Consider the following 20,212-nt stretch of genomic DNA (forward strand, 5'->3'; position numbering starts at 1 on the left):
TTATTTAAATCCTTATTTTATATGTTTACTGAGTTAATAAATAGCTAGTGGGAAAGCAACAGTAATTCTGTCTTCTAACTTTAAAGAATTTTCTTGCTCCTTTATCATATATGAAACATGATTGCATTTATTAATGCATTCTATTAATCATTAAAACCAAGCAATAAACCAAATTCATATAGTCTCACTAAATAACATCTCATATTGCTACTTTTGTAAATAGTGTGCTAGGCTAGATGGACCACTGATCTCAGCAAGAAGGAGATTTCTTATGTTCTTAAATCCTGTGGACTTTTATTGACTCCAAGGGAGAACTGTTGGGAGTTACAGTCAAAAACCTGCATAAAGGAATTTTTTTACTGGTATATGACAAGTTTTATGAATACAACAAAATTTAGAAAGTGCAAAATATATATATATATTCACCTACAGACTTCTGACATGGTAATCAAATGGGTTTTTATATGGAGTATCCCTAATACAAGAGAAAACAACAGAAATATTTATCCAATAGAAATAGAAATAAGTTTGAAGTAAACTCCAAAAAGCAATATGACAAAACTACCTAGAAAAGAGTTTTTCTGAAACACAAATATTGGTTCATATGACAAGCTTGACTTGGACCCAGCTGATTTCTTGTGCCCCTGAGTTTGTCCATGCTTTATGAAGTGCAGTCACCACAGGGTAGCTACCACTATACTGTTACTCCAGCAAATGGCATGCCCCACGTTGGGCAGTCTCATTGTGAGATATCTCACTTGGAAGTTTTTCCCTCCTCCTTTGAATGAATTGTTGCAGAATTGAGCTATTAACACAGTGCTCATATTTATGTAATATAATGTGTATTACTATAATGACTATAATGAACACTCTACTAAACCTAAATGAATAACTGCCTTTGATCCAACTTAACGGTCATTTTGCTTTATCACAATTTGGAGAGGATCCTATTTGGTGTTGTTGATTGTGACCATCAACAAGAGTCAAACACTAGGAACATTTGGAAATCTGTGTGTACAAACTGTGTGACCATCTGCTTGCTTAACTGATATGAGAAGATACTAATTATATGAGAAAAGAGCCAGTTTGCTGCCTGAGAAATCAAGAAAATGTGTGCACATCATAAAGACACAAATGAAAGCTCATCTTTTGGGAAACCATTTTAGGCAGCATGTGTTTGAAACTGTAGATATGCCCCAGGTCCACTGCAAACATGAAGGGTCATTCACCAGTCTTGCTTCTTACATTCTGTGGAGTTCAGAAATACTCAGCTGTATTTTTTCAGCTACACATTTCTTTATATAGGGCTCTCTTCCTCCACTCTCTGGTTTTCTCCCTCACCACACAAGCCAGCAACACAAATAATAACTTTGCTTTTCTTGATGCTTTGGTGCTTCACTTTCATTTACTGTAAATCCTCCCCAAACCATAGAGAGAAGCACTTACTTCTCCATCTGCCTTAGAGGACAATATTATATCCAGATCCCCTCAGGAAAAGAAGGTATCTCAGATCCTCCTGAGCCAGATATGTTTACATGTATTTAATAATCTTCAACAAATATTTCTTCTCCAATACTCACTACCTCCTTTTAAACTCATGGAGGGATGGGACTTATACATACCCCTAGATCTTTTAAGAGTTTCTGATTCAAAAATGATGTTATTTCTGATGAAAAGATAACTTGCGAAGATGTTATGCTACATATAATCTTTAAGATATGGATTGCTCTGAGACTGGAAAACTCAACAATGCATGTTTACTAGGTTGTATTGTAACTATGCCAAAAACATCAACATCGTCTCTTCCAGACAACAGATACAAGCACCCAACGAACTGATGGCAACATTTTGAGACTTCATGTTTTATTCCTTGAACAGTGTTGAAGGCACATTATTCTGTTTAAAACAATGTCAGATTTACAAATCAATTATTGCTGTATTAGGCAGTATCTGTGTTTTGTTTTTATGATTTCCAGACTTGATTATCTTCATGCTAGATGAAGGATTACCTCATAAGAGTAGCATACATTTCTGAAGAAAGAACTGTTTATAGTGGCTTTTAGGACTTCTTATTTCTAGCAATCAGTCATTTTAATGGATACATTATGGGCCATTTTAAACATCTAATGCATTTGAGATACACAATCCTGTATATTCTGTGTGGACTATACTTCAGCCTCAAAGTACAATACTGGAGCACAGATTGTCACCTAGAAATCCTTATTCCTGTAGAACACAGAGTGAGACCAGACTTTATATGAGTAGGTGTGTGTCTATGCAGCATACAGTTTTTTTAGAGTTAAGCCTCAGCAAAAGAGGAACCAAGAAACTGTGTCTGGGCGAGAGTTATAGGCTCTACAGCAGTATACTACACTGAGCTTCTAAGCAAAGTGGTCATCTTAACTATCTTGTAAATTGTGGTGCACAAATTCTCTCCTGTAACACAATGCAGAAGTGCACTTCTGTTTGCAAAATCATCAGTAGCACCCCTGAGGAGGTATTGCTTCCATGTTTGGGAGATGTTCTAACTTTTATAACTGTTGGTGAAAAGCAAATAGGCAAAGTCTGAGACAGTGTCAGGAGCAAACTGGTGACATCGTGTCCGTCTGATCCACCTACGGTGTGTTTTATTAAGAAATCCACATCTGCTGGGTGCGGACAGAGAGCAATGGAATTGCAAGCGTGGCTGCAATTCTAAACAACATTGGAGATTTTTACTGATCTGTGGCTCTGAGGAAGATTCAGAAGCAAAGAATGGTGACACTATGATGTGGTCACCAGGGGTGGCTACACAAACCACCTCCCCAGAATAAACTTTGCCCCATTCTTTCATTTCACAGTCACATACATGAAACAGGTTCTGCCAGAACAGGGTGCTTTGATTAGAAATCTGACTAATTCTGCCTCCTACAGTTTGCAGCATTTGTTCATCAGCCACGAGTGTTCCTGCAGAGGAGTTTGTCAGACAGTTATGGAGTAGACTGCACTCAGTAACGAGGATTGAGAGCGTACCACGAGTAGGCTGTATGTGAAGAGTTTTCATGAATTATGCAAGGCCTATCATGGTACATATGTGCCCATGATCTCTCTTTTCATGGTGCTAATGAGGAAAATGCCAACGAGAGCGGCTATCTGCTGACTGCCATGATCAACGGTGAGCAGGATGTGAGAAGCCAGGGTTCCCAAAACCTGGCTGATCTTCCTGTGCCCTGGCTGATGAAGTACGGTCCTGATGTGAAAGCACCTGACAGAAGGAGGTTTAATTGCACACTAAGCTGCAATTAATTGCAGGATGGTTGTAAAACGTGCATTTGGGCAATTACAGGCAACTTGAGTCTGCGTACACAACTGACTGAATGCAAAAGTGTAGAATTGCCATGTGTTGCAGGGGAGTCCTTTGCGCTGCATAACATTTGCAAGGAAGAGGCGGTGAGCGTTTCCCAGGGGTGGGATGATGCCAGTGTTCATTTACACAGAAGGAGGAGGCAGCCAGAAAATGCACCTGTGATAACAGGGTCTGACTCCAAGAAAGCAAAAGAAATAATGGGATGCCGTATGTGCCCACACGCTTGTTTTGCAGAACAAATTATCATAACAATGTAAAATGTTGCCCAGGGAGGAGCTGTCATAATGGATAATGCAACTTCAGCAATGTTTCTCTAACTTGACAGATTGCTGTTGGGAGTTCTTTTTTTGTTTTGTTTCTCTCTCTCTCTTTTTCTTTCTTTTTTTTTTTTTTTTAGTAGGGCTGAAGTAGATAAATGTATGTGAGAATTTATTAAAGGCAGAATTTTATTTTAATTAATGATTCCTTAGGATTTCTGAGTTATAAAATGCAACAGTACAGCCAACAGTTTATATTCACATAATGAGTAAGCAATCAGACAGAAATAAAAGTAAAACCAGCACTTCTCATTTGAATCCCTTCCTATTCCATCCTGAAAAATAAAACTAAATAACTGCATAAAATAAAACAGGATAGGAAGTACAGACAAAGCTTTTAACTAGCTGAGCGTCAAAGGGTAGCAAGAGAGTGGGAGAAGGGGGTATTATTTGCAAAACTGCTGTATTAAAATTATTTCATGTCTTGACTAACTACAAATCCTACAAGACCTCTCTCCGTGCTTTTGTCACATGAAATGCGTGTGGTTCTAGATATGCTCTTCTTCCCTTTTTGCTGCACTTTTCATACCTGAAGGAGTACCTATGGTTTATGCTCATTGAGGAGCTGAGCTGACCTTGCCCCTCAACAGGGCAGAGGAGAGGCTGCAAATGCAGGTTTTGCATGTCAGGTAGCTGCTCCCTCACCTCCCCATGCTGAATTTTCTGTTTACATTGCAGCTTTCTGTCATGCTCCCTCATGACAACAATGTGCTAATAATAGCTCACCTTTTTTGTCCACCTGATGTTCTCCAGAAACTCGTTTTGATGGGAAACTCCCTCTAATGTTGCAGCAGTTGGTTTCTGGCTGGTTTTCGTTCGTCCTGATGATTCCCTCATCTCTTGCTGGCAGCTGATAAGGCTCCCTTCTGCGCAAGAGGTCCCTGAAAGCAAAGAGGTGGTGTATATATTTCTGTCTATCAAGAGGGAAAAAAATTCTCATACACCTGAAGCATCTTATATCCCTCCTGAAGCATCCTCAGAGAATGTTTCCTTTTAAGCTTTGGTTCAAGAAAAGACATTTGGGAAAAAAAAAAAAAAATTACCCACATTTGCATACACGTTTGTATCATCATACTTTTAGTAACAGTCTTTGCTTTGTCGGTTTCCAAGGACATGTCAAAATAAACTGTTTTATTCATGATGAGAAAGCCATATGGGTTGTGCAGGGACATCAGAAAAACATTTTGACTGCACATTGTGGTACCTATGCACTAGAAATAAACAAAGAATGAAGATTTGACTGTCAGTCCTTCCTCAGCTCCCCTCTAACCCATGAGCCTCCTTTTTCTTGCTGTGAAAGCAGGGTAACAGAGAAAGAGAGCACATATTTCCTTTCCCTTTGCCATCACAGTATCACAGAATAGCCTTACAGGTCTCATTATTTAAAAAGAGCCTCTTTCACCATGAGTAGAAAAAACTCTCATATTCTATTTCATGCTTTTAAGACTTTTTACAAGTCATTGGGTTGGCCCAAAAATCCGCCCAGAGGCCTGATAATGAACACTGGGAATCATAGCTTGCAAATAAGTAATTTGACCACTTGACCATAGAAGCATTCATATTCAAGCAAAGAAAATGAACTTTTCCTTGAATAAGGCCCTCTTATAAAAGCTTTGCTCTTGATACAAATATTCAGTCTTGCCCTAAGGATTATGGAGGCATTTGTTGGAGCTCTCAGTAAGAGTTTTTACCTTATAGACGAGGTGCAGCTACATTCCCAGTCCTGTGATTAGCATTTCATATTGCTTAAATAGAGTGGCTTATTGCCAGATTTTCTTTAGTAGCTTTTCTGAATTACACTTTACTACATTTTCTCAAATGGTGACAGTGAGTGCCACTGGAATACTAGAGGGTGGACACCAATTTCTAGCACACCAGCAGGATTGCATAAGCTGTTTTCTTGTTGCTGAGGCGACAGCCTGGGAGGAAGAAATCCTTACTTCGGGACTACAGCCTTGTCTGTGCCTGCCGGGACAGTATTTAAATACCTTCAGACTGGATTTTGCTGTATAGAGGGAGGAAGGTTTAGGGACATAAAATCTGATTTATTTGCTCTTTCTGAATGAGGAGCATTTAGCTAAAAATTACTACAGAATGGTTTAAAAAAATAAAGGACTTCATTAAATAGATCTTTTAGAGGTATCTTTTCTGGTTTTTGTATCAAACAGTTCCTCATGGGCGGTATTCCGATCTGATTGTGTGAGTCATGCAGTATTTAGCACATTTTTACTAACTTAGTTCATTTCTGTCCTTTATCTTCTGGAATTTATTCCAGGTCCACAAGTAGAATGAACATTTTTCCCCACCAGAGTGTTTACTGAACTATATCATGAACAGCCACACAAACTGTAGCTGTGAATGAATGAGTTTCGTTTTTCCACCCTCTCTTCTATACTGTATTTGACAAGCAATTCATTATTTGATCTCCAACTTAGCCCCCAAATCTGCTTTTTTTGTAAAATAGCTGTCTGCTTTTAAAGCAGGAAAAACATATCACAAATAACTTTGAGACATCCTACTATTTGCACATTATTTGCAGATATGGAGGTAATATAGGTTCTATTTTCAGAAAACAAAAAAAAATAAATTTTCACCTCTAGTTGGCCACGCAGTTAAGAAAATAAACAATCTGACTTGCCTTATATGGTAAGGACAAATTCATTTTCCAGTTTACATATGTACAAAGAAAGCACTTTTTCCACGCAGAAATATCATGAGTTTTTTATTCTGGAGATTTCCCTGTTTGGAACAATTTGAATAGTACTTTTTGGAATAAACTGACTTTTACAAATATACCATGTAAAAGAAACAAAGGCCATCCCAGAGAAGACATCTTATAAGGACATAGGAATGATTAAGATCCAGCACAAATGAATAACAGCATTCTCTCCTTGATTCAGAAGACAACTTTTCCCTTTCCAAATCTCCCTACTGTATTGGATGTTAAAGTCAACTCTGCTTTTCCACAACTCTGCTTCTACAACTATTCTCTATTGCCTATTTAATTTGTATTATTTGGAATGCAATTGAGCACAACTTGTACAATTATCCATAAAGAACCCTGTATATTTAAGGATCTCAAAAGCCTCATAGGGGCAGCTCTTTAATGAAAAGTCTGGAACACAAAGTTTTTTCCATGACCAAGGGGAAGCAGTCATAGAAACATATTTGGAAATCTTGCCTAGATTCATAAGTGGGGATTTAAACATCAAAGAAATATGTGTTGTTGAGACAAGATAAGGCACCTTTTAACTGAAGACACCCATTTACAAAAATGACTCAAATTAGTAACTGCAAGATTCACACTGGACAAGTGAGTGAAGGAATCTGTAGTTTTACCAGTGAGGCAATTACAGTGAGGCAAAAAGTGGCTTTTAAGCACCAGAGACACTTTCAGGGATTTAGACATAAATTTCAAGAAGAGATAAACATCTTTGAGCTTTGCTTTATAGATGGGCATCTAAATTCCCTCTTCAAGTGAAAAAAAAAACCCTTTCTTTCGAAAGGTTGATGTGCAGTCCCTTTAGTATATAATATACCATTTTCACAAGGAGTAGGAAAAAATATGAAGAGAGAACTGTGTGGCTTCTCCGATTAATATGTAACTGGCTCTAAAATACGGGGGTGCCTTCACAGGGGAAAGGAGAGCTTCCCAGAATGTAGCCTCATGCTACCTTAAAGGCAGGATTTAAACCCAAAATTTCTGTATTGCAGTGTTCCAGCACCAGTCTATTCTGTAAAAGGAGGATTCTTCTGTCTTTTGCACAGGACTGAATAGCCGCTGAGCATCTCCATCAGCTGAATCTCTCTAAGTAAAACAAGTAAAGAAATACTCATTCAAAACTCTTATTCAAGTGTAAGCATGAATTAAGTAAGTGTGTAATTAGGTCCTGGACACAATGTCACTGCATGAAGTGCAGAGCCAAGTCTAAATCGATTAGTCTTGTTAAGAGGCAGAGTACACTGCCTCTAAAAGTGGAGTTAATATTGTTGCTTGATATGCTTTTAGCCCATGGATGTATGCTACATCCCAGACCTGGCTGAGGGATCACTACAACATTGCCCAACAAACACAAATACATCCCAAATTCTCCTTGTGAAACTGGTCCAATAAACCAGTCCACTTTACTTAAATGAAATCACCCTTTGTGGAAGAAACAGAGGAAAAAGTATGTAACAGTTCTAGGCAGTCTGCAGTCAGCTATTTCAAAAAAGCTTAAAAAGTCCAAATACGAACCACATCCCACCCATGTAATATACAAATGATTAATGTAAATTTCTTTGAAGAGAAGAAAGGGAATACACTGTGGAAGTTACAGAAAGATATTCTTAAAATTGCAATAGTGTTCTCCATTTCATTGAGATAATTAAGCTAAAATTATCTTTAGGAAAGGAATATCTGTAATTGTGTGGAAGGCACTGTAATTTATTTCACCACGCAGACTCATTGAAATGAATACTTCAAGATGAAATAAGGTTGTACGCAGCAAATAACAAGAAGTCTTTCTAAATGAAATTTTTCTGAATACTGGAGAACTATTAGCTCCTTGTTATTTCTGAAGTTCAAAATGTGCTAACCACTTTGCAGTACAGACAAGAAAAGTCCTGCTATTTAGAAACCTTAAAGCCATAGACAGTGAATTCACTGATCATACAATATCTCAAGCTGGAAGACACCTATAAGGATCATCAAGTCCAACTCCCTGCTTTTCACAGGACTATGTAAAACTAAATCATATGACTAAGAGCATTGTCCAGGTGCTCCTTGAACTCTGACAGGCTTGGTGCTATGACCACTTCCCAGGGGAACCTGTTTCAGTGACCAACCACCCTCTCAATGAAGAACCTTTTCCTAATGCCCAACCTGAACTTCCCCTGATCCAGCTTCATTCCATTTTCTCATGTCCTATTGCTGGTCACCACAGAGAGAACAGCACCTCCCCCTCCACTGCCCTGCCAGAGAAAGGTGTAGACTGCAATGAGGTCACCCCTCAGCGATGATTTCACCCCTCAGCAACGAGGTCACCCCTCAGCCTTCTCTTCTCCAAGCTGAACAAACTGAGGACTTCAGCTGCTCCTCTTAAGACTTGCCCACGAGGCTGTTCACTATCTTGGTTGCCCTCCTCTGGACACACTCTAATACTCTGATGTCCTTCTTATATTGAGGCGCCCAAAACGGTACACAGTACTCAAGGTGGGGCTGTACCAATGCAGTGTAGAGTGGGACAATCACCTCCCTCAACCGGCTAGATATGCTGTGCTTGATGCACCCCAGGACACAGTCCTTTTGGCTACCAGGACACACTGTTTACTCATGTTCAGCTTGATATCAACCCAAACCACCAGTTCTTTTTCCATGGGGCTGCTCTCCAGCCTTTCGTCCCACAATCTGTACGTGTAACCAGGATTGCCCCATCCCAGGTGGAGAATCTAGCACTTGCTCTTGTTAAATTTCATACAGTTGGTGATTGCCCAGCTCTCTAGTCTATCCAATCTAATATTTGCTCACATGCTTATTCTAAGCTTCTTTAAATTTTATTTCTAAATTTCCCTTCTATAGTAGGTAGTATTGCCATTCTGCCTCCAATAATTCTAACAAAAACATTTTCAGCTGCAGTAAAAAGCTTTCTTGTTACATGAGTAAGTACAATTTTAGTGATTTTATTTTTCCCTTCTGCTTTTCCAAAGCTGAGTCTCTTAAAAAATTTATTTTCTTTTTCATGCTTTGACAGAAAGGTACTCTAACAGCATGGAGCCAGAACCATCAAGCTCACCACCAACAGACGAGTACTGGACCCCTCGGGAGTGCAAGCAAAGCAGCACAGGTCGCTGCCAGCCACAGCGGCAGCCAGCTCAGTGTGTGGCTAAAACCACCCAGTGCTTGCCAGATGTGGTCACAGCCTCAGCTCTGAGAAAAGCATCAGTTAGTGTTGGTACAGCCTAACTCAGAAGGTGATTTATTTTGAGGTGCCCGCTGAGGCTGAGCTAGGTGGGATGTCACTGCGGCTCTTATTCATCACAGGGACAGAGCGAACAAGCTAGTGTGGCTGCAAAGATTTCACCAGCTTGCGATGTGTTACAAAGCTCCATCTGACAGTGCATAACAGAGGCAGAACATCTGTGGGAAGGTGTCATTTTATTAAAAAAAAAAGAGCTGAGTATATATTGTTTGTTATTTTATTTTAAATTTTTATATATTTAAATTTTAATCTGTAAAAGAGAAATCTTACAAAGTTACATCTCTTAGGCATGCAAACAGTGGAGAGTTTCCTTTCTGATGGATTTTATTGTTAAGACTTTTAGAGATTAGTCTTTGTCAGTGAGTTGCATCACAAGATGCAACTTACTCATACCAGAAGTGGCTGTAAGTCAAATGTTGAAGTAAATATAAGGTCACAGAAATCCCTGTCTATGGTACTATATAGATTAGATCTAACAGAATGTAAATAAGGATATCTAATATGTGTCCACACACTAAAATACTCTTAGAAAAAAAAGTCTTCTCTTCCCGGTCCATATGCAGCAACCAGGGTGAGCAGATATGTCTCCTGTCAACCCTGAAGACCAACAAATTTGTATTTTAGTTGGTGAGGGCAGAGCCATTTCCAAAGCTAGTGACCCTCCATCCCAAAAATAAAGCAGGACTGAGCTCAGATGCTTCCTCAGCACAACAGAGGACAGCTGGAGTGGAGAAGAGGGCAGCTTCTGTCCCCTTGAAGGCATCTCACACAGTCCAAACCAGAGTTCAGAAAATGAGCAACCACTGAGATACAGCTATTCATTGACCTGGAAGACAGTAGCTGGCCTATTTATATTCCCCAATTAATAAGAGCTAATTGTTGTAGCCTGTCCCTGAGAGAAAGAGAAATGGGTCCTGGAAATCAGGTTTATATCTTGGTGCACCTGCCTGACCAGATGCAGCTGTTAGAAAGCTTTCCCAGTCACTGTTGCTCCATGCCTTGCTAACAGGGACTACTGAGGGGGTGACCCTCATACGATGTGTGTCAGTAGTCTAGGGTAAGCACCCATCTCTGCCCCACCTCTCAATTTTTTTCTTAATGCTTTTATTTATCCAGGTGGATAAATGAAATTTATTATAAAAAGTGTACAAAAGCATTTCTTTCTTAATGTTTTTGTACATATTTTTATTTATCCAGGTGGATAAATAAGGCAGAAAATCAGAAAGATCCTTATTTTTTCACAGCAACCTCCATTAACTACTAAATGAACAGTAACTCAGCACTGGTAGAGCAATTCCAAAAATGTAAAATCAAAAACTGCTAGCTTCATGGAAATACCACAGGCATCATTTCCTCAGTAACCCTCACACCATAATCTTTATCACAGATGCCAGGCTGCTCCCCATAACTGCAGAGCAGCCAGCATGGAACCCCTCCACAAGTCACCAGAGAGACCCTTGGGTACAAAACCAAAGAGCCGTTCTCTCCCACCGAAGGTATGAATGTCTCAGTATTGCAGGTTACACACAGAATACCATTCTGCAAAATACTGGTTATCAGATTCATAATATGTAGCTCTTACCCACTGCTGAAAAGATTCAATCTGAAACTATTTTGTTATGGAACAGCTTCCCAACCTCATCTTACCCTAACACATAGCCAGCCTGCTTCAAGCCACCATGCATCAGCCTCCTTACAGTAGATCAGCTTACAGCTGCTGGTCAGCCTCTTCACAGATGACCTGTGATTCCTATACTCGAACCCAAACTGCACTGAAGCCTAAAAGATTTCCAACTATTCTGCAGCAACCTAAACTCTTAAACTGGAGAGATATAAAACATGGTTTCTTTTACTCCTGCCCTTGTAAAGGCAACCCTGACTTTGGATTGCCTTGCCTTGTTCTCCACTGCTTCCGTTGAATACATCCTGAAAATGCCTACCGGTGAGGACTTCTCAAGAGCAAAGAAAACCAGGCATGTACCTCAAAAACACAACCATCTGGGAGAGTTCTGCAAAAGTAGAACACTTTCAAGTTAATTCAGAGGCTTTCAGAGTTTAGCAGACTACACTCATGAGCTTTCTATGGCACATTACATGTTCAAACTCAGGTAACACCATGCATCGGCTTAGTTGTAAGTGCTGTTCGGTCTACTTAAAAATAACTAGCTCCTGACCTGCTGAACTAAAAGAAAAAGCTTTGAAACATAGTGGGACAGTCTATATTTAAAAAACATTTGTGCTAGGGATCAATCTGCAGAAGCCTTCCAGAAAATTACTCGTGCATAAATTACAGAAAAGGCTGACAGAAAAATTTTCAAAAATGCTTTGAAATTAAGACTTGAACAGAACAAAGAAAAATGTATGTAATCTAAAGTCTAACCATTTCACCTATCATTAACCATTCCATATTAAGATACATTAACATCTTTAGTTTTCTGCTTCAGTTAAATAAACCATTTTGTTCAGGGCTCAGTGTTAACACTTGATTGGTGTCACTTAGGATTGCCTCAGTTTAAAAGAGAATTCAGTCAGTGCCAGTACAAACTAGGGAGTTAACTCTTTCTACCACATATAATGAAGAGTCCTTGCATTTTGTAACTGTTCATTAAAGCCACAATAAAATAAAAAACCTAATTTCTATCCATGTATTTGGCTTTGCTGTTTGTTCATGCCATAACTCTATCAAAAAAACCCAGCTGTAGCAAAAGATACTTTTTTTAAAGTTAATTTTGATGAAGCAGATTAGAAAGCAACTTACAGTCTCAAAATATCAGAAGCTGTTACTTGCAGAGGGACATTCCTTTTAGATCAATATTCTTTTTGTCTTTAAAATTACAGAGTAGAATTATTCATAATGACAGGATAATTACTGTGCAGCCAATTTAAAGAGAGCTATATTTATCCTAGATATAGGGAAAAGAAACTAAGTACTTGGCAATATTAAAAAACACCCTGGTGGCCAGATGTGTGACAAAAAGCATTATTGTAAGATACATGCAGAAATGATAATATACCTATAGGCAACAATTTCTACTAAAAAAAAAAGTTGTGACTTTTATAGAATATGTGCTGCTAATCATCTTAAATCTTTGGGAAATACTGTGATCTACTGCTTCACCAAAATAAACAGAATTTCACCTAAATTATCATCTGACTGTAAAGGATACTATAACTTTGTGGTTGAAATACTACATCAAAGTTCTTTTTTCCAGGTATTTTAACCAATATAACGGTGGCCTCAAATACGACCTTTAGTGTTTCCATTTTTATGTATATAAATCCATATGTACTTAGCTCAAATATAAGGAAGCATATATCCAGACAAAAACACATTTTTATATGGAGAGTCAGTGATAAAACCACTATACCCTGGGCCAAAACTCAGTTAAGTAAACAAACACTCTCAATCCTAATTCTCAACATTTACTGGACCTGTTGTTTACCAATGCAAGTGAGTTAATCAGGGATGTCAAGATTGGAGGCAGCCTGGGCTGCAGTGATTGTGGACTGGTGAAGTTTGCAGTCCTGAGGGAGACGGGACAGGCAGAGAGTAAAGTCAGGACGCTGAATTTTAGGGAAGCAAACTTCCAGCTGTTCAAGGAATTAGTCAATAAGACCCCCTGGGAAACTGCCCTCTGGGACAAGGGAGCAAAACAGAGCTGACAGATCTTTAAGGACGCTTTCCATAGAGCACAAGACCTCCCAATCCTCAGATGTAAGAAATCAGGAAAGGAAGGCAAGAGACTGGCATGGCTGAGTCGAGAAGGAAATGCACAGGCAGTGGAAGCAGGGCCAGGTATCCTGGGAAGAGCATAGGAACGCTGCCCGGTTGTGTAGGGATGGGGTCAGGAAGGCCAACGCACATCTGGAGCTGAACTTGGCAAGGGACGCAAAGAAAAATAAGAAGGACTTCTATAGGTATGTCAGCCAGAAAAGGAAGGTCAAAGAAAGTGTACCCCCCACAATGAATACAGCTGGCAAACTGCTAATCACAGACGAGGAGAAGGCTGAGGTACTCAACAACATTTTTGCCTCAGTCTTCACTGGCAGTTTCTCTTCCCACACCTCTCAACTGGATGGACATCAAGTCAGGGACTGGGGGAGCAAGGTCCCTCCCGCTGTAAAAGAAGATCAGGTTTGAGACACATGAGGAACCTGGACATATATGTCTATGGGACCTGACAAGATGCATCCCAGAGTCCTGAGGTAATTGGCTGATGTAGACGCCAAACCACTTTCCATGATATTTGAAAAGTCATGGCAGTCAGGTGAAGTCCCTGGTGACTGGAAAAAGGGAAACACAGTGCCCGTTTTTAAAAAGGGTAGAAAGGAGGACCCTGGGACCTACCGACCTGTCAGCCTCACCTGTCTGCCTCGGAAGATCATGGAACAGATCCTCCTAGAAGCTATGCTAAGGTCCATGGAGGACAGGGAGGTTATTTGAGGCAGCCATCGTGGCTTCACCAAGGCCAAGTCTTGCCTGACCAACCTAGTGTCCTTCTATGATGGAGAAACTACACCAGTGAACAAGGGAAGAGCTACAGATGTCACCTATCTGGACTTCTCTAAGGCCCTTGACACAGTCCCCACAACATCCTTCTCTCTCAATTAGGGAGATATGGATTTGATGGATGGACTATTTGGTGGATGAAGAATTGGCTAGATGGTCTCATCGAGACCATCAAGTGGCCAACAGCTCGATGTCTGGATGGAGACCAGTGATGAGTGGTGTCCCCCATGGTCCATATTGGGACCAGTACTGTTTAATGTCTCCATCAACAACATAGACAGTGGGATCAAGTGCACCCTCAGCAAATTTGCAGACGGCACCAAGCTGAGTGGTGCGGTTGACATGCCTGAGGGATGGGCTGGCAACCAGAGGGACCTGGACAAGCTCGAGAAGTGGGCCCATGTGAATGTCATGAGGGTCAACAAGGCCAAGTGCAAGGTCCTGCACCTGCGTCAGGGCAGATATCAATACAGGCTGGGCGATGAGTGGATTGAGAGCAGCCGTGCACAGAAGAACTTGGGGATACTGGTGGATGAAAAACTTGATGAGAGCTAGCAATGTGCACTCACAGCCCAGAAAGCCAATTGCATCAAATGAAGCATGGCCAGCAGGTCGAAGCAGGTGATTCTGCCCCTCTGCTTTGCTCTGGTGAGACCCCACCTGGAGTACTGTGTTCAGCTCTGGGGCCCCCAGCGTAAGACATACATGGACCTGTTGGAGCTGGTCCAGAGGAGGGCCACGAAGATTATCAGGGGCTGGAGCACCTCCCGTGTGAGGACAAGCTAGGAGGGTTGAGTTGTTTAGCTTAGAGAAGAGAACAGGGACACCTTATAGCGTCCTTCCAGCACTTAAAGGGATCCTACAGGAAAGATGAGGAGGGACTCTTTATCAGAGAGTTTAGTGATAGGACAAGGGGTAACAGTTTTAAACTGAAAGAGGGTAGATTTAGATTAGATATTAGGAAGAAATTCTTCACTATGCGGGTGGTGAGACACTGGAACAGGTTGCCCACAAAAGTTGGGACGCCCTCACCATGAGAGTGTTCAAGGTGAGGTTGGATGCGATTATGAGCAACCTAATCTAGTGGAAGGTCCCTTCAAACCCAAACCATTATATGATTCTATCATTCTGTGACATTGTGCTCAGCAATAAAATCTGGGGAAAGAAGGAGGAAAGGGGGAACATTCAGACAACATTCATTGTCTTCTCAACTAACCATCATGTTTGCATGCATAATTTTTGCTTTACCTATTAAACTGCTTTTATCTCAACCTACGAGTTTTCCCACTTCCACCCTTCCAACTCTCTCCCCCATCCCACTGGGGACGAGTGAGTGAGCGGCTGGTGGCACTGAGATGCTGGCCAGGATTGAACCGTGACAGTGGCTCCGAGTCTGTCTTCTGGACCAAGAGACTGTACCAATCTCCCAATGCAGATTTTGTTCCTGGCAGAATGGTATGTACACTTATAAGTCTTTAACCTTCAAAAGATACCTGCACGCTGTCAGAATAAAGCACGTACTTACAGATTTTTCTGGGTCAGTGTGAAGATGAGGTTTAGCATAAGAATGACTAACATTTACATGAATGGACCCTATTTGTAGTGCAGGATTCCACCCTTAGCCTTTTCCAAATCAGAGAGAAAAAGGGTTTTCCCATCTCTTGATTCCAGTTATAGTTTAAAAAAAAAAGTTTAAAAAACTATGGCAAGAGTTGCAGTCGACAATAAAATTATTACTCTTAGGTTTAACCTGGTGTCCTCCCAACTATTTCACAATCAAACTTTCCTGTTAAGAATTACTTTTAATTCTGCATTTTTCTAGTAACAAGTGGCATTTTATACAAATTTTATAAAAGCTTTCATTTACTATTCTAATTGAATATAGAACATACTTACCGTTTTACACATTCTCTTTTTTCATTTTACAAACCGTGTGTTGCCACACACTAGTCATTGTTTTCTCTGGCCTGTCAAATAAAATAAAAATGGACCCTGTATTTCATTACATTAGTGAAGCAAAAACATCATGCTTTTGACTCAAGCATTTACCTGTGGAGAATTCAAATCAGTTCATCACCCTACATCTCTATTTCTCAAATTTTTTGAGGCTTGTTTGGCAAATTCTTATGTTTTTTGGCATAAGCTCTTTGGGTACTTTGCAACATTAAGCTTTTCTTCTATGATCTGTTTCAATTTACAGTACTTCCTGTGGAGAACAAACTAGAAACACTGACTACATCCAGACTATACGAATAACATCTATTCTTTTATAAAACCACTGACATCTGAATGTTGGCAGTGTGTAAATTTGGGAAAGAAAAATGTGGCGACAGATGATACCTTGTATTAAACTAACCATCACAAAAGAAAAAAACCAAACAATTTTATAGCGTACATCCTATTTTAACATTTTGATACATTTTAAAGACTTTTGTAGTTGGTAGTGCAAATATATACACAGCCAAAAGTATACACATTGCATTTCATGGGTACTCAAAATACAGACTGAGTCAAAATGGATTATGGTATTATTGCTATTAGAACAGAACAGAACTCATTTAGCAGTTGATATGAAACACACAATATAAAAGCGGTAGGAATGTGGTACAGTAAGAGACATACTGAAGTTAGAAAAAAAGAAAAAAAAATAACTGCAGAGACAGAGGTTAAGTTTTCTTTTCAGATGATGCGATTGACCACCCCACCTTCCCTGCTTTCAACAAAATATCTTAAAATGCAGTCCTGTGGATTTCTTTATTATTTTGGTTTTACCTTAAGCGAAGACTTAAGAGAGTAGTTAAACCTGAACATTTGAATTAACTTGCTTATTTTTCTGTCTTACTGGTAGAATAAGTCAATTTAGAAATCATATTTTTGGTCGGCAGAGTAATTTTACTAGCTTTTCCCATCTTTTCTGGCACTGAAATTTAGTGGCCTAAGTAGGTCAATTTTAATAACCACTAGAACTTCCTGACTGCTGAAGCTTGTTCTAGTGAGCCCACATCCAAACCAGCTGGCCTGCAAGCCATCATTAAATGCCAGCACATAGTACATAATACAGGGAAATCTTTTTTTTTTTTTTTTGTAGAATAATGGGGTTGTGGGATGGAGTTTGAGCTGCTAGACCTCTACAACACAAATAATATATGGTGCTAAACCAATTCTTTCTAATGTTCCATTAACTGAATGCTAAGTCACTCTGATAACCTACATATTATTATTCTGATTGATAAATGCAATATATCCTAGGAATTCATAATGATGCACCATTTAATAGGTAACTATGAGAACTATAAGATAATTTCCTAATTTTATAAATAAATTCCAGCAAAATACCTTTAGTAGCTCACAGCACAACTACTTATTAGAAGGAGTGGTTGAGGGAAGACCAAAAACGTCATTGTTGACTTTTAGTTTACTTTTCACAGAGTCACAGAATCACAGAATCAGTACAGTTGGAAAAGACCTGTAAGATCACCAAGTTCAACCATCAACCAAAAACCCACTACCATGCCCACTAAACCATGTCCAGCAGTACCACGTCCACACGTTCTTTGAACACCTCCAGTGATGGTGACTCCACCACCTCCCTGGGCAGCCTCCTCCAATGCTTCACCACTCTCTCCATAAAGACATTTTTCCTAATATCCAGCCTGAACCTCCCCTGGCGCAACTTGAGGCCATTTCATCTTGTCCTATCACTTGTCACTTGGGAGAAGAGACCAACACCCACCTCACCACAACCCCCTTTCAGGTAATTGTAGAGAGCGATGAGGTCTCCCCTCAGCCTCCTCTTCTCCAGACTGAACAACCCCAGCTCCCTCAGCCGCTCCTTATCAGACTTGTGCTCCAGACCCCTCACCAGCTCCGTTGCCCTTCTCTGGACACGCTCCAGCACCTCAATGTCTTTCTTGGAGTGAGGGGCCCAAAACTGAACACAGCATTCGAGGTGCGGCCTCACCAGCGCCGAGTACAGGGGCACGATCACCTCCCTACTCCTGCTGGCCACACTATTTCTGATACAAGCCAGGATGCTGTTGGCCTTCTTGGCCACCTGGGCACACTTCATAGTTTGGGTTGGAAGGAACCTTTAAAGGTCATCTAGTCCAACCCCCCTTCCATGAGCAGGGACATCTTCAACTAGATCAGGTTGCTCAGAGCCCTGTTCAACCTGACCTTGAATGTTTCCAGGGATGGGGCATCTACAACCTCTCTGGGCAGCGTGTTGCAGTGTTTCACGACCCTCACTGTAAAATATTTCTTCCTTATGTCTACTCTGAATCTACCCTCTTTTAGTTTAAAACCATTATCCCTTGTCCTATCACTACAGGCCCTACTAAAAAGTTTGTCCCCATCTTTCTTATAAGCCCCCTTTAAGTATTGAAAGACAGCAGTAAGGTCTCCCCCGAGCCTTCTTTTCTCCAGGCTAAACAACCCCAACTCTCTTAGCCTTTCCTCATAAAAGAGGTGTTCCATCCCTCTGATCATTTTTGTGGCCCTCCTCTGGACCATCTCCAACAGGTCCATGTCTTCCCTGTATGGAGAACTCCAGAGCTAGATGCAGTACTCCAGGTGGGGTCTCACCAGAGCAGAATACGGGGGCAGAATCACCTGCCTCGACCTGCTGGCCATGCTTCATTTGATGCAATTGGCTTTCTGGGCTGCGAGCGCACATTGCTGGTTCATGTCTAGTGTTTCATCCACCAGTATCCCCAAGTTCTTCTGTGCACGGTTGCTCTCAATCCACTCATTGCTCAGCCTGTATCCCTGTTTGGGGTTGCTCTGACCCAGGTGCAGGACCTTGCACTTGGCCTTGTTGAAGTTCATGAGGTTCACACAGGCCCCCCTCTCTAGTCTGCCATATCATATGGGAAATCCCTTTGGCCAGTTTGTGTCAGCTGTCCCAGTTGTGTCCCCTCTCAACTTCTTCTGCTGGTGGGACAGTCTGAGAAATAGACAGGGCCTTGACACTGTGCGAGCTCTGTTCAACAATAAGTAAAATTTCCCTATGTTTTCAACGCTGTTTTGGTCACAAATCCAAAACATAGCACCATAGGAGCTGCCATGAAGAAAATTATCTCTATGCCAGCCAAAACCAGTGCAGACATGAAATTCACTCTTTCATGGATGCAAAACACTTTGTATCTAATTCAAAGATCCCTGCCCCATCCGCAAAAGAGAGAACTGTCTATCACATTTTTCCAAACTGAACTCCTATGCTAAAAAATATAGTTACAGTTTAAAATTTGAGAGAGAAAAAAAAAAAAAAACTATTTAAGTGATCTTCCTAGTAGAAAAATATTTACAAAATTGATGCCAACGCCAAGGATACAAGATTTAAAAGTTAGGCGCATTATTTTAATAGTGGAGCAAACCCAGGGAATCAAGAATCATAAATTTTTAATTTTCTTTGTTTTTCACCTTAGGGTGGTTCAAATTATTGATTTTTCGTTTGTTATTCTTGTAATGTGATAAATCAAAAGTAAATTTTTTCTTTTGGAGGAACACAATAAAATAAATAAAATTAAACTCACAAAACAGTTATAGACATAGTACCCACCTTATGCCATATAGTCAGTGGTTACTTCAGTCTTTTGAAATATGGAAGACATGAAAACGAATACTCTATTTGATACAGATGTACTCAACCCTCAAAATTACAGAGTATTCTGTGCTGAATTTCAATAAATATCTGTAGATGAAGTTGTTCCAGAAACAAATAAATGTTACCAGAGAAGCTTAGTGACTAAGTCAGCATCCACATCTATATCATAGATGATACAGGTGGGTGAAATAAGCTCTATCCTGGGGGTCTGAGCAGGCTTGTACATAAAGAAATCTGTAACTTGGTTACAATCCTCCCACAGAACAACCTGTTTTCTGAACACAACCTTTGTCCATCCTCCCTATTCAATGAATGATCAAAAATCACAAGCATGCTTTCATGTGATGTGTAGTCTACTGTGTATTTTGGCCATGTGTCTGGCAGCAGAAATGTATGAAGACAAGTTCTGTCCTGTTGTCTGCAACAAAGAATTAAATCATACTTTTGTTTTCCTGTAAGTGAACAGAACATGAG

Source organism: Gavia stellata, chromosome Z (assembly GCF_030936135.1).
Source record: "Gavia stellata isolate bGavSte3 chromosome Z, bGavSte3.hap2, whole genome shotgun sequence".
Taxonomy (NCBI): domain Eukaryota; kingdom Metazoa; phylum Chordata; class Aves; order Gaviiformes; family Gaviidae; genus Gavia; species Gavia stellata.